This window comes from Gastrolobium bilobum, unplaced genomic scaffold, assembly GCF_033153095.1.
Source record: "Gastrolobium bilobum isolate Gb01-03AN ecotype WA unplaced genomic scaffold, APGP_CSIRO_Gbil_v1 utg8253, whole genome shotgun sequence".
Classification (NCBI taxonomy): domain Eukaryota; kingdom Viridiplantae; phylum Streptophyta; class Magnoliopsida; order Fabales; family Fabaceae; genus Gastrolobium; species Gastrolobium bilobum.
Window position 1 is genome coordinate 53876 of NW_026897701.1, and position 12822 is coordinate 66697.

Consider the following 12822-nt stretch of genomic DNA (forward strand, 5'->3'; position numbering starts at 1 on the left):
GTTGCGTTCTTGAGATTTAAAGGATTTGGGTAAATTCGTAAACCCATGGCTTTGTGGATATTAAAGGATATTGATTGATTTTGAGTTATTGGTCATGTGTTGTATATGATTGTTGATTAATTTCCACCTTGTGAATAGGTTGGATTTGTGTTGGTGATTATTTTGAGATTGAGTGGTTGGTCAAGAAGAGTTAGAGGATAACTTGAAAGGAAAGCTCTTAGACCTTGGGGGTTTCCCTTTAATATTCCACCACACTTCGTGAGGAGTAATGATTTGCATGACATGATGTGCATTGGTGTTGAAATTGATTGTTATTGCTTAATAATAAGAATATAAATATGTTATGTATGACTGCATGATTGGATATATTCTCTGGCCAGTAGAATAAATATGGACTTTCCTTGAAGCCAGAGTTGCTTGGAACAAGCTTCGTGTGGTTGAAACCTGAGAGATGAAACCTAGAGGGTTTTCTCTTGGAAGTGCCATAAGAGCTGCATTCCTGTATATTGGTGAGAGGCCAATGGAATGGCTCGTGTGTTGAGTATAGATATATGTTGATTATTATGAGCTTTTGATGCATAATGTTGTTTTTATACTTGTATATCATTGCAGTGAGCTCAGAGGTGGAGAAGTTGATGTGCCTCTGGCAAGTGTGGTTTTTCAAGTTGAAATTGATAAGAATTGAGTCATAAAAGAGCAATTTAAATACATATTTGCTAATTATATTGATTCTTTCTTTGTCAATAATATTTCTCACCTATTGGTTGTGTTTATACAGGTAAAGGAGTAAAAATTACAAATTATAAAAAGCCTGTTGACGCGACTCCACACGGGTGTATCACAGTACAATTCCCAGCAACATGGCGCAGAATGGCGGCACACAAGCACAAACCCGCGCCAGTTTACGAACTGCACAGCGGTACTTTGGAAGTGGCGCCAACTAGCGCCACACCGGCGCCAACTAGCGCCGGTTTTGCGAGAGGAAGCATTTTTGCACAGAGACACGGCGCCTAGTGGCGCCATAATTATGAAGCTACATGGCGCCACAATTCCATGCCAACCAGCGCCACTTTACGTGGAATTGTCCTGACTTTTCTAAATTGGACAGAGGCGTGGCGCTAAGTGGCGCCAAACTGGTGCCAACTAGCCCCGGTTTGCGGGAAAGCAGTACCTTGTTTTCTGAAGGGCAATTTTGGAAGAAAGAAGCGATATAAATAGGACCCTCGTGACAGAAGCAAAGGACGAATCCTATTCCGAATACCAGAGACGACGGTGGTGCTCAGAGAAAGTTCATTGTTCTTCCATTCTTCCCATTTTTATTTATAAAGGTTATGTTGAATATTGAATATTTAGCCATGATAATGGTTGGCTAGTTTACTTTTTATTGTAGTTAGGGTCACAAACCCTATGTGAACCCTTGTTACGACAGATTGAGTTATAATTGCTCGTTTATATAAATTATCTTTATCTTTACCTTGTGCGTAATTATATTCTCTTTATTGGAATTGATCAATCTAATAGTTGAGGATAGTTTGTGTAACATCCCAAGAGCTGGCAAGGGCAGGGAGTGATCGCCGGTGCGAAAGGGCACGGACAATGAGCGGCTCATGCCAAATCCTGCAGCTTGGGGGTTCATGAATGAATCGAATCAACACCGGAAAGAGAGGGATTCCAGAGACTGTGCTGGTATGGGACGGTACAGTTAGGAATGGCTTATAAGAATTAATTGGTACTACCTATACTAACAAGATGCATCTACTTTTCGGTAGCCCGGATCGGAAGAACTCCACAGTTAAGCGTGCTTGACTTGGAGCAATTCTGGGATGGGTGACCTCCTGGGAAGTTTTCCCGGGAAGTGTGTGAGTGAGGACAAAGCACACTGAAAAGTCTCGTGTTAGTGTGTGGGGACAGTCATTGATTCTTGCAAGTTGTCAGGCGTTACAAGTGGTATCAGAGCAGGGCCTCTCTTCCAGTACGGTGTGGTTCGAGGACGAACCAGGCAGAAGCTGGTGGGCATGTAACATCCCAAGAGCTGGCAAAGGCAGGGAGTGATCGCCGGTGCGAAAGGGCACGGACAATGAGCGGCTCATGCCAAATCTTGCAGCTTGGGGGTTCATGAATGAATCGAATCAACACCGGAAAGAGAGAGATTCCAGAGACTGTGCTGGTATGGGACGGTACAGTTAGGAATGACTTATAAGAATTAATTGGTACTACCTATACTAACAAGATGCATCTACTTTTCGGTAGCCCGGATCGGAAGAACTCCACAGTTAAGCGTGCTTGACTTGGAGCAATTCTGGGATGGGTGACCTCCTGGGAAGTTTTCCCGGGAAGTGTGCGAGTGAGGACAAAGCACACTGAAAAGTCTCGTGTTAGTGTGTGGGGACAGTCACTGATTCTTGCAAGTTGTCAGGCGTTACAGTTTGGGGGTTAGAACCCTAGATAGGAATATTGGGGTTTTGGTTTTGAAAGGGGGTAAGATAACAATTTATATGCATGCTAGGAATAGATGTATATGTAATTGCAGATGCTTAAATTATTGAGTTTATTGCTTAATGCCATGAGAAACATTGCAAGGAATTGGGACTAAAGGGTTAACCTTGTAAGGAATTGAGGGTTAACTATTAATGTTTTTAGATAATAATTTATCAGAGTAATTATATAAATGAATATTGTAAATCAATCCAAAGTAAGAAGTGGAGATCATATGGTGAGTGTACTCTAGCTACAATGCTTTTCTCTTATTCACAAAAATCAATCTTCGTTCTTATTTTTATTCTTCAATATAAAAATTCAAAAACAAGTCTTTATTTTCAGTTCTCATCTTACACAAATCGACAATATTTGTCATATAAGAATGGAGGAGTTCAAATTGGCGCCACTAGGCGCCGTGTCTCTGTGCAAAAATGCTTCCTCTCGCAAAACCGGCGCTAGTTGGCGCCACTTCCAAAGTATCGTTGTGCAGTTCGTAAACTGGTGCGGGTTTGCGCCAGTGTGCCGCCATTCCGCGCCATGTTGCTGGAAATTGTACTGTGATACACCCGTGTGGAGTCGCGTCAACAGGCTTTTTATAATTTGTAATTTTTACTCCTTTACCTGTATAAACACAACAATAGGTCATAAATATTATTGACAAAGAAAGAATCAATATAATTAGCAAATATGTATTTAAATTGCTCTTTTATGACTCAATTCTTATCAATTTCAACTTGAAAAACCACACTTGCCAGAGGCACATCAAACCATTTCCAGATTTAAACGTTGCTGTCCCTAGCAATGTACAAGACTCAATCCAGGAAATATTCAATTAATCCAACATAACAATCCATAGACACTCTCAGACACAATATGCCATGCATGTCTGACCCAATATCATAAACTCCCAATAACGCCATCAGCTTCTTTAAGATACAAGTCTACATTGATTACCCCTCACACAGATAAATAATGTCCACTTAACACTCAGTGTTTAAGGGTATCATGAGCACTCAATTACTCAAAGCTATAACACTACCATAGGCTTGATCATATTCTCAAAAATTCTTAAAAATGAAGAATCAAACACATGCATCAATTGATCAAAAGGACTTCCCAGGTTGTAACTTGGCCGGGTTAAAGGGTAAGAATATATGGATAGTAGCTCAAACAACAATGAGATTGAAAAACTGATATTATTTCTCTTTAACACATTCAACTCAATGGTTTGCTCCACTACATTCCCACAGAATTTCGGGAATTAATTCCTTCAAGGATCCTGAGTTTCTTGAGATTGTATCTCACCCAATGTGGGGATTATATTTCAGGTACATCGAGTGGCGTAGACGATGTTGTCCTTGTTAGGAGGCCAATTTGAAGTATGATGCTGCATTTTGATTTGATGCCATGAAATTACTGTTTTGTTATGTAATTGAACATATGGTTATTTGGAAATGACATGTATGTAATTTGAGGACTTGCATGCCATTTTGTAATTCCTAGCATTATGTCATCTATAATAGATGGAATTATGTATAACTATGTTATTTTTGGAGAACATGTTATAGACATTGATGATTGATATGCCTGTGGCGGAGATAGTTTTCTAAGCTGAAATTGATAAGGATTAAGTCTTAAAAGAGCAGTTTATATACATATTTGCTTACATATTGACTTTTCCATGTCAATGAGTCTAAAACAATCGCCTTTGTCAGAAGATTGTTTCATAGAGTCAAAGACGTTGATGGTAATGGTCTCATCATTCATCCTTAACTCAAATCTTCCCATATTCAATTGTGGAGAGAACTCAGTTTGGAGGAGAGGAGAATGAAGATCCTCACAGTATTGACAGATTCTTGATGATCTGTGACTCAACCAAACACCCTCAGGTGTCTAATGATGCAATTCGGTTGAGGTTATTCCCTTTTGCTGTTAAGGGAAAGGCTCTTAATTGGTTGGAAAGACAGCTTGCAAGAAGCATTCCTACATAGGATGATTTATCTCAGAAGTTCATTGCTGAGTTCTTCTCGATGGAGAGATACAATCAGATGGTGAATGATATCACCAATTTCACTCAATCAGAGGGTGAATCTATGTGTGCAGCATGGAACAGATTCAAGGATTTAATGAGGAGGTGTCCTCATTATAACTTGTCTGCTGGTAATGAGGTGAGAATCTTCTTTAATGGTTGTAAACTTGAGGTTTGGATGGTGTTAAATGGTGCAGCAGGTGGCACTATTAAATCGTTGAGGGCAAATGAGACTCTTGAGCTGATTGAAAGAATGGCTGCAAATGAAAATGAAGGTTTGTCATCCAAGCCTAAGAAAGGTATCCTTCAGCTGGAAGGTAATGATGTGGTGCTAGCTGAAAGCAAATTATTATCTCAGCAAATAGCAAACTTAACTCCAAGGCTTGACAAGATGCAGCTTTCTAGTATTCAGGCTCAAGCTGCTGCTGTTGTATGTGAATATTGCAAGGAAAATCATGAGTCTAATGAATGTCCTTCTTTGATGGCTTCTGATTCTCCGCAGCAAATGCAAGTGAATGACATCTGGTATGATCAGAGACCTCAGCAGCAAAATGTTCAACAAGGTCAGAATTTTTCTGCTGGAGGTAGTAATTATCAACAGAGGATTCAAGGCACTGGTCTTGATTTCACATCAAACAACTATCTGCAGCCTCCACCAATCCAAACCAAGGAACCTTCTGATTTGGAGAGGTTAGTTGGACAAATGGCTCAACATTCCAACGCCTTCATGGAAGAGACTAGGGCCAATACCAAAAATACAAATGCATCTATCAGAAATTTGGAGAATCAGATTGGCCAACTGGCTAAGCAAATTGCTGATAGAACTCCAGGTATCTTCCCTAGTAATACAATTACTAATCCAAAGGAAGATTGTATGGCTATCACAACTCGAAGTGGTAAAGTGGTGGCAGCTCTAGAAAAGTCAAACATAAATGTAGGAGCTGAAGAAAAGTTTAAGGAGGTTAAGGAGCCAGAAAAAGACGTGGTAATTCCTTCTACTGTTGAGAAGCCTTTTCAGAAAGGTGAAGAAGAAGAGCAACCGATTGTTGCTGAAAAGAAAAAATTTGAGTTGAGCCCTGAATATGTGAGAGCCATGGCACCTTATCTTGAAAGATTCAAGAAAGATGCTCAGAATTAGCAATATGCCAGATTTCTTGATGTCTTCAAAAAGTTGCATGTTAATATACCCTTTGCTGAAGCCTTGGCTAATATGCCTAATTATGCCAAGTTTATGAAGGACCTTTTGTCAAGAAAACACAAGTTGTAGGAATGCCAAACAGTGACACTCACTGAGGAGTGTAGTGCGATAATACAGAAGAAGTTTCCTCCTGAGCGTCATGATCCAAGGAGTTTTAATATTCCTATTGCCATTAGTAACACAAATGTTGGCAAATCTTTGTGTGATCTTGGAGCAATTATAAATTTGATGCCTTTGTCAGTGTATAAATCTTTGGGGATATCAGAGCTCAAACCTACTATAGCTTCCTTGCAACTTGCTGACAAATCTTTAAGGAAACCCAGTGGTATAATTGAAGATGACCTTGTGAAAGTGGACAAGTTCATCTTTCCAGCAAATTTTGTAGTGTTGGACATGGAAGAGGGAACTGAAATGCCTCTTTTGCTGGGTAGACCTTTCTTGGCCACTTCTCAAGCCATGATTGATGTTGAAAATGGAAAGCTTTGAGTTAAGGATGAATGATGAGACCATTACCATCAACGTCTTTGACTCTATGAAACAATCTTCTGACAAAGGCGATTGTTTTAGACTTAATGTTCTAGAGCAAGCAGTGAAAGAAGAAATATCTTCTAGTCAAGAGCTTGATGAAGAACTTGAAATGTGTGATATTGTTTCTTTTATGGAAGAAAAGAATGTGGCGTTTGAGGTTCTTGAAAAAAAAGATGATGACAAAGAAGATGCTGCCCCTGAAGTGGAGTTGAAGGAGCTTCCTGAAACTTTTAAATACACCTTCTTGGGTGATGAGGAGACTTACCCTGTTATCATTAATAAGGGATCGTCTTTTGAGCAAGAACGAAGGTTGATTTAAGTGCTGAAGGAACATAAGACTGCCATAGGGTGGTCTGTAAGAACCCGCACCGTTAATTAAGGAAGTTAATTAATTAATTATGAGAAATTAGGAAATAATTCCATAATTGACCCTAATAATTATTATGAGGCTTAGATAATTATAGTAAGTGAGTAAGAATGCTGAAAGTCGCTTTTTGGACGAAAAGTGCAGATACCGGTTCTGCTACTCGGTATAAATGCGTACCGATGAAGTATCCCGAAAATTATAATAAGAGCATGAATATTCCTAGAATAATATATAGGACTAGTAAAACAAGGTTCAAGTCGAAATAATGAGATCTGTTGCCAGAACTGATACTGGCTATGGAAAAGCGCGTACCGGAAAGGTGCTGCGAAAAATAAAATAAAAATATGAAAAATCTTAGAAAAATGAGTAGGTTCAGAATCCTAAGTTTGGGATTAAAGTGCTAAGCGTAGCTATTAGTGTTAATACAGTGTGTTTAATTCTAAACCGCCTATATATAGAGGATTGCACACAACCCTAGGCTGATACTCAGCCATTTTTACGTGGGTGACTGCTGCCTTTGTCTTCTCCACCATTGCTTGACCTTGTAGCTTTTCTTCTCGTTTTCTTCACAAAAACTCCTTGGGTGAGTGCATTCAAGCCTTGGGAAATAGAAAGGGGTTGCATTTCTGAGTTGGGAGGGTTGTTGTGAGTGAGTAAGCTTCTGACTTGGTGGTTGGAGTGGTGTGAGCCTTTGGTGATGGCACTTTGAGCTCCAAGGAGCCATCTTTGGTGAGAAAGGAACCATTGTTGTGTGCCATTTTCGTGCATCTTCAAAGTCAGAACCTTGGCGGTTGTTGGTGAGCTCCAAGAGCACTCCTTTCTCTGTTTTAAAGCTTGGGTAAGTGCTACCAACCATTGATCATGAGTTTTAATTGATAAAAGAGGTGTCTTGACATGTTTAAGGGGTTAAACAAGTAACCAACCTGAGTATGAACCTTAATGAGCTTAAATATGCATGCTTTAACGTTTTAAAGTGTTAAAAATAGAACCTTGAAGGGATATCTTCGTGAAAATGCAAAACTGCATTCTGTCGCGAAATATCCGGATATTTGGTTGAAATATCCGGATATGAGGATCTGAATATTCGGATATTTATATCCGGATATTGGCAGAGAGATATCCGGATATTGATATCCGGATATGCCCCCGAAAAATATCCGGATATTCTGGGTTTTCGAAGAACAATAGCTGCACTGTTCATACAGAATGATGTTTGGGGTTTATGGACCCTAGACTGGTTTAGTTGAGCTTCTGTATTGATTAGTTAAGTCAGAATCTAAGTGATTAAGGGCTTGTGGCTTTGTGAGAAGCCTTAAGACATGAAATGTAAAGGAAAGACGTTGTCCTTGTGCCTTATACTTGTGGAGTATGATTTTGATATTATTGTTGGTCTAAAACAGATTGTGATTCTGCTGTGTTTGGGTTTTGAGATTGGTTGGACTCTTGGCTTGGATTGTTAGCTTGCAAGGTAAGCTTTCGTGTCCTCGGTTTAGCCATTGTTAGTTCCACCATGTCCTATGTGTTAGTATATGGATGTCCTAGAGAAAATCTTTTAATTAGATTAGGACATATGTGGACTTTTGTATTGTCGCAAATAAATAAAAGCACTATTTATCCTGTTTCATATTTTGTCTCAATATTACTGTTAATATTTTATATGAGTAACTGGATAAACCCCTTGGAATAAAATTGGTGTCTCTTGAGTATTTGTGATGAGATCACGATCATGAGGATTCAAGGATACTGGATATTTATTCCTAATTTTATGTTCCTAGTCTAGAGACACTGAGAATGGGGATCAGTGATCTCGGGTAAGACTAGCACGACTTATCTACTTGTATTCAGATGCAAGGTAAAGACCTCATGAGCTACTGATATGGAGATGTCTTAGCTAAAGTCGTGGGTGGATCTATAAGGGTATAGCTCGCACTGAACAGACCCACAAAAGAGACTCTATGAGGAAATCTCACAGAGAGTATCATTAGAGTAGTCTCTTTATATTTGGTATGTCTTTCCTTAGACCAGAAGTTATTACCTAGACTGTGTTCTAGAAGGCATGCTTTGACTGTATACCTCGTCTGCCTGAAAAATGGAGACTCATAGGTATACTGTTGGGCTTGTCCTGAAAGAGCACAAGGCTAGGGTGATAAGCTAAAGGAATTCGTCAAATCTCTGTGAGAGATTAGGTTATCTGTAAACCGGAGAAATCGGGATGACATTTACAGGGACTCGGGAATCTATGCATAGTAAAAGAGATCATGAGATGATCTGCCTTTAGAGTCAGTAAATTGAAGATTCCCTATTTCGAATAAAGCTTACCCTAAACCGCAAGGGTTGATACGCTTCCTTACCCTAGGTTTTATGGGAAGGTAACCGAGACGAAAAGAAATACATACGACAACCAAATATGTGTAATAGGATGATCAAGTCATTAATCTAACTAGCTCTGGGGCAACAAAGCATTGCTAGTGCTCTGTGTTGTCATTAAATGGGTTGTGGGCTTGTTGGGCCCGATCCCATTTATGTCAGTAGCTATGTTGGACCTAATGGGTCACACAATAACACCTTAATGTCATGATGATATAACATTAAAGGTATTGGGCCTAATAATGGTTGTTAGCCTAAGATGAAGTTTGGAAGCCCACCTAAGAGGGAGATGACGCATGGTATTGTTAATGGGCTTGGATGGTCCAAGACATTACTAATTAATTTAATTAGTTAAATTAATTATCAAATATTTAAATTTTGAATTTTGAATTTGAATTTTGAATTTTGAATTTGAATTTTGAAATTCGAATTTTGAATTTGAAATTTGAAATTTGAAATTTGAAATTTGAATTTTGAATTTGAAATTTGAATTTGAAATTTGAATTTGAATTTAGAATTTAAATGTTTGAACGTTTGAATTTAAATGTTTGAATTCGAATTTGAATTGGCTATGAAAATTTGTTTCATAACAAAAGGATAAGATGAGATCTTGTTGGAACAAATCCCTTGTATCAAGAGAAGATCTATGGAGATCTCCAAGGGCTGATTTGGGGCGCCATTTTGGTGGGAGATGATTGTCATCTTGTCAAACCAACAAGCTCCAATCAGATTTGGTTGTTGAGAGAATCAGTGAGCTAGTTGGTTCAAACTTGAATGCAACAGCTCAAATGTATCTGGACCCTTTTTGGGCTGAATAGGGGCGCATGAATTGGTGGTCATATGATGACCATTGGTTCAAGAATTTTGACTAGATAAAGACATAGTCTTATGAGCATTCAAAGAGGAGATTGTTAGGATTTTTGAATTGCAACAACTCCACCTTTGTCTCACTCACTTGTGCGCCACTTTCATTATAAGTAAAGTAAAAATTCTGATTTGATACACTAATTATCTCCCTCTCTTGTGCGCCTAGTTGGTGAGTTCCTCCTTAAGGTTTTTCAAAAGAACCTAGCCAATTCTTCTATATACCATTCCCACTCTTGTGAAGTTTTCATGCTGGAGACTTCACTCTTCTAAACACATATACCTAGCCTCCTTCTTCACCTATTGAGCGCATAGCAAGCCTCTCTGTGGTGGTCAATTGGTGGCTTTCAAGAAAGCGTTCTTGCATCTTGACGTGGGTGGTGTGGATCAACGTTAGAGGGTTTGAACCCTTCAAACCTAACACTGATTGTCTTGGAGTTTTGAACTCACAAACAAAGGTAACATCATATGCCATAAAGCATGATTCTTGATTGCATATGTAATTCCGCATATGAAAAATTTTGTTTTTCCCTCTCACATGCTACGGCCTTCAAGGCCATTTTACTTTCAAGGGGGTATGGTTATATGCATAATGTTGTTTTCATGATATATTGATTTGTGAAATGTTGTTGAGCTGTTATATGCGAGTGCCTTTATGATATGCATGTGGTGTTCCACCTATACGGTAAGCCTGAGTATGTGGTACATAAAAGAGGGTGAGGCTGTGGGTGAGGTGCAAGCGGTGTTCCTTGTACTTATTGTGGGGTTGTAGACGTACGTCCTGCATTTCTCTGGCCAGTAGAATAGTGAAAACACACATGACATGAATATCTGTTGCACTGCATAGTTTTGGAACTTATATTGTTAAATGCTTTTGAACTTATATTGCTCGTGTAAGTGAGCTTGGGGTGGAAGATCCTTGACGACCCCTTGTCTTACTGAGATTTCTTTTTAGAGATCTCACCCCACGTTTGGGGCACATATTTCAAGTTCAAGTAATGTGGGGGCTGAGACCTCTAGCGGCACGAGGCCAGAGCTTAGCTGATGATATATGTTGTATGCTAACATGACTGGATATTGGATGTTGTTATGTTTTCTGTCTTTAGATTGATATTTGAGTTGAGACTCTTTTTGGATTTGTTGCCGTAATTGGTGAGCATGGGGTTTGTCCATGCCACATTGATGTTAGTACTTCCAGCTTGAGTTGTATAAACTATCAGGGTTGTCCGGTCTACGTGTTGTAGTTTCGTGACTAGAGACATAATTATGTTATTTATGTTATGAGGTATTTCAGTTAGCTGTCTTTTGCAATTTTCATACAGGCGATGTTTTATGAAATGAATTAAGTAAGTCAACTTGGTTAATGATAATGACGTCATAATTGAAAAGAAAAAGATATTTCGTATTTTTAAATTAAGTGTGGCTTAATACAATGATATGATAACAAACCGGATATATACGGGGTGTTACATTTTATGGTATCATAGCAGTTTCTTGGGAAAAGCCTGTATGTATTGCAATAACTAGGATGCTAGGTTGTGTCTTGTCTTGTGTGTTTGCTTCGTTGAGTGTTATTATGATAATGCATATGTGATCACATTGCGTGGGCCTGATCAACTCATAATTTGTGTAACTTGTGCAGAGTCATGGTAATACCCAAGAGAACTCGCGAGACTGCTGAGGGTCAACCCAACCCGATCCTGACTGCATTAGCTGAAATGCAGGAGGCCGCTAGATTGGCCAACGTGGCAATGATGGACGCCGCTCGTGAGGCGAACCAGAAGGCCACGGAGGATGCTCTTGAGGCGAACCGACTGGCAAACATGACTATGATGAGGGTCATGTTAGAGGAGATGAGGGCTGGTTCTGCTGTTGGTCAGTTCCCTCCGCCACCACCTCCACCGCCACCGCCGCCTCCACCTAGTTTGCAGGACGAGAGCCAGAGCCATGTAGAGGGCACTGGTCAACTCACTGGGGTGATGGAACCCTACATGGAGCCTGCTAAAGATAGAGATATGATTGATCGCCGGCTTAATGCCTTTCGCAAGCATAAGCCACCTACTTTTGCTGGATCTCACGATCCTATTGCTGCGGCTAGATGGCTACAGGCGCTGGATAAGATCTTCCGGATCATGCAGTGTACAGATCTGCAGAAATTGATGTTTGCTACATATATGCTGGAGGGCCATGCCCACGAGTGGTGGATGAACACCTCTCATGCTTTTGAGATGCAGGGTCATGTTATGACATGGCCATTCTTCGAGGACTGCTTTCTGGGTCGGTACTTCCCTTATGATGCTCAGGAGAGGAAGCAGGGGGAATTCGACTGGTTGGTACAGGGCTCGTTGTTTGTTGACGAGTACCTGGCCAAGTTCAATGAGTTTGTTAAGTTCGCTCACTTTCGGATGAAGAGGCATACTCCGATCTTCTTGGCAGCTAAGTTCCGCAGGGGACTTAATGAGGATGTTGCTGGTTTACCTCGCTGGTTCTGCTTAGAGAGACTTCGGGACACTGGTGCAGCAGTGTCGGGACATCGAGGACTTCTGCAACTCGAGTAAGGCCAAGAGTGCCAAGATCGCTGAGACGAAGGGAACTAGTAGTTCCACTTCCTGGAGGGACAGGAAGTATGGGAGCAAAGGCAAGGGAAATCAGATGGCGGCTCGGCAAGCGCCAAATCAGTTTAAGAGGACTTCTGCTCAGGGGAGTACAGCGAGACCTCCCGCTCCCAGATGCTCAGGGTGTGGGAAGACTCACTTTGGGCAGTGCTCGTCAGGCCAGTTGATATGCTTTCATTGTGGCAAGGAGGGCCACTACTCCAGAGATTGTTTGTCGCGATGGCGAGAGCTGCAGCAGTTCGAGCTGTTCCATTACAGGTGGTTCCCCTTCCACCACCAGCGGCACCTGTTGTGCCACCTGCCACGGGGCAAGTTTACACTTTTGATCGGCAGCAGTCGGACAGAGTTTTGAACCTTGTCAGATGTACTGTTTCCA

At 40.4% G+C, this 12822-nt stretch overlaps 1 non-coding gene across 1 annotated transcript; it reads right to left on the reverse strand.

The window, feature by feature from the left end:
* Nucleotides 1-4524: 4524 nt before the first annotated feature.
* On the reverse strand, nt 4525-4630 carry LOC133309388 (small nucleolar RNA R71). The gene has a single exon (XR_009751321.1). It is a non-coding gene; the product is annotated as a small nucleolar RNA R71 (small nucleolar RNA).
* Between the last annotated feature and the right edge of the window lie 8192 nt (nt 4631-12822).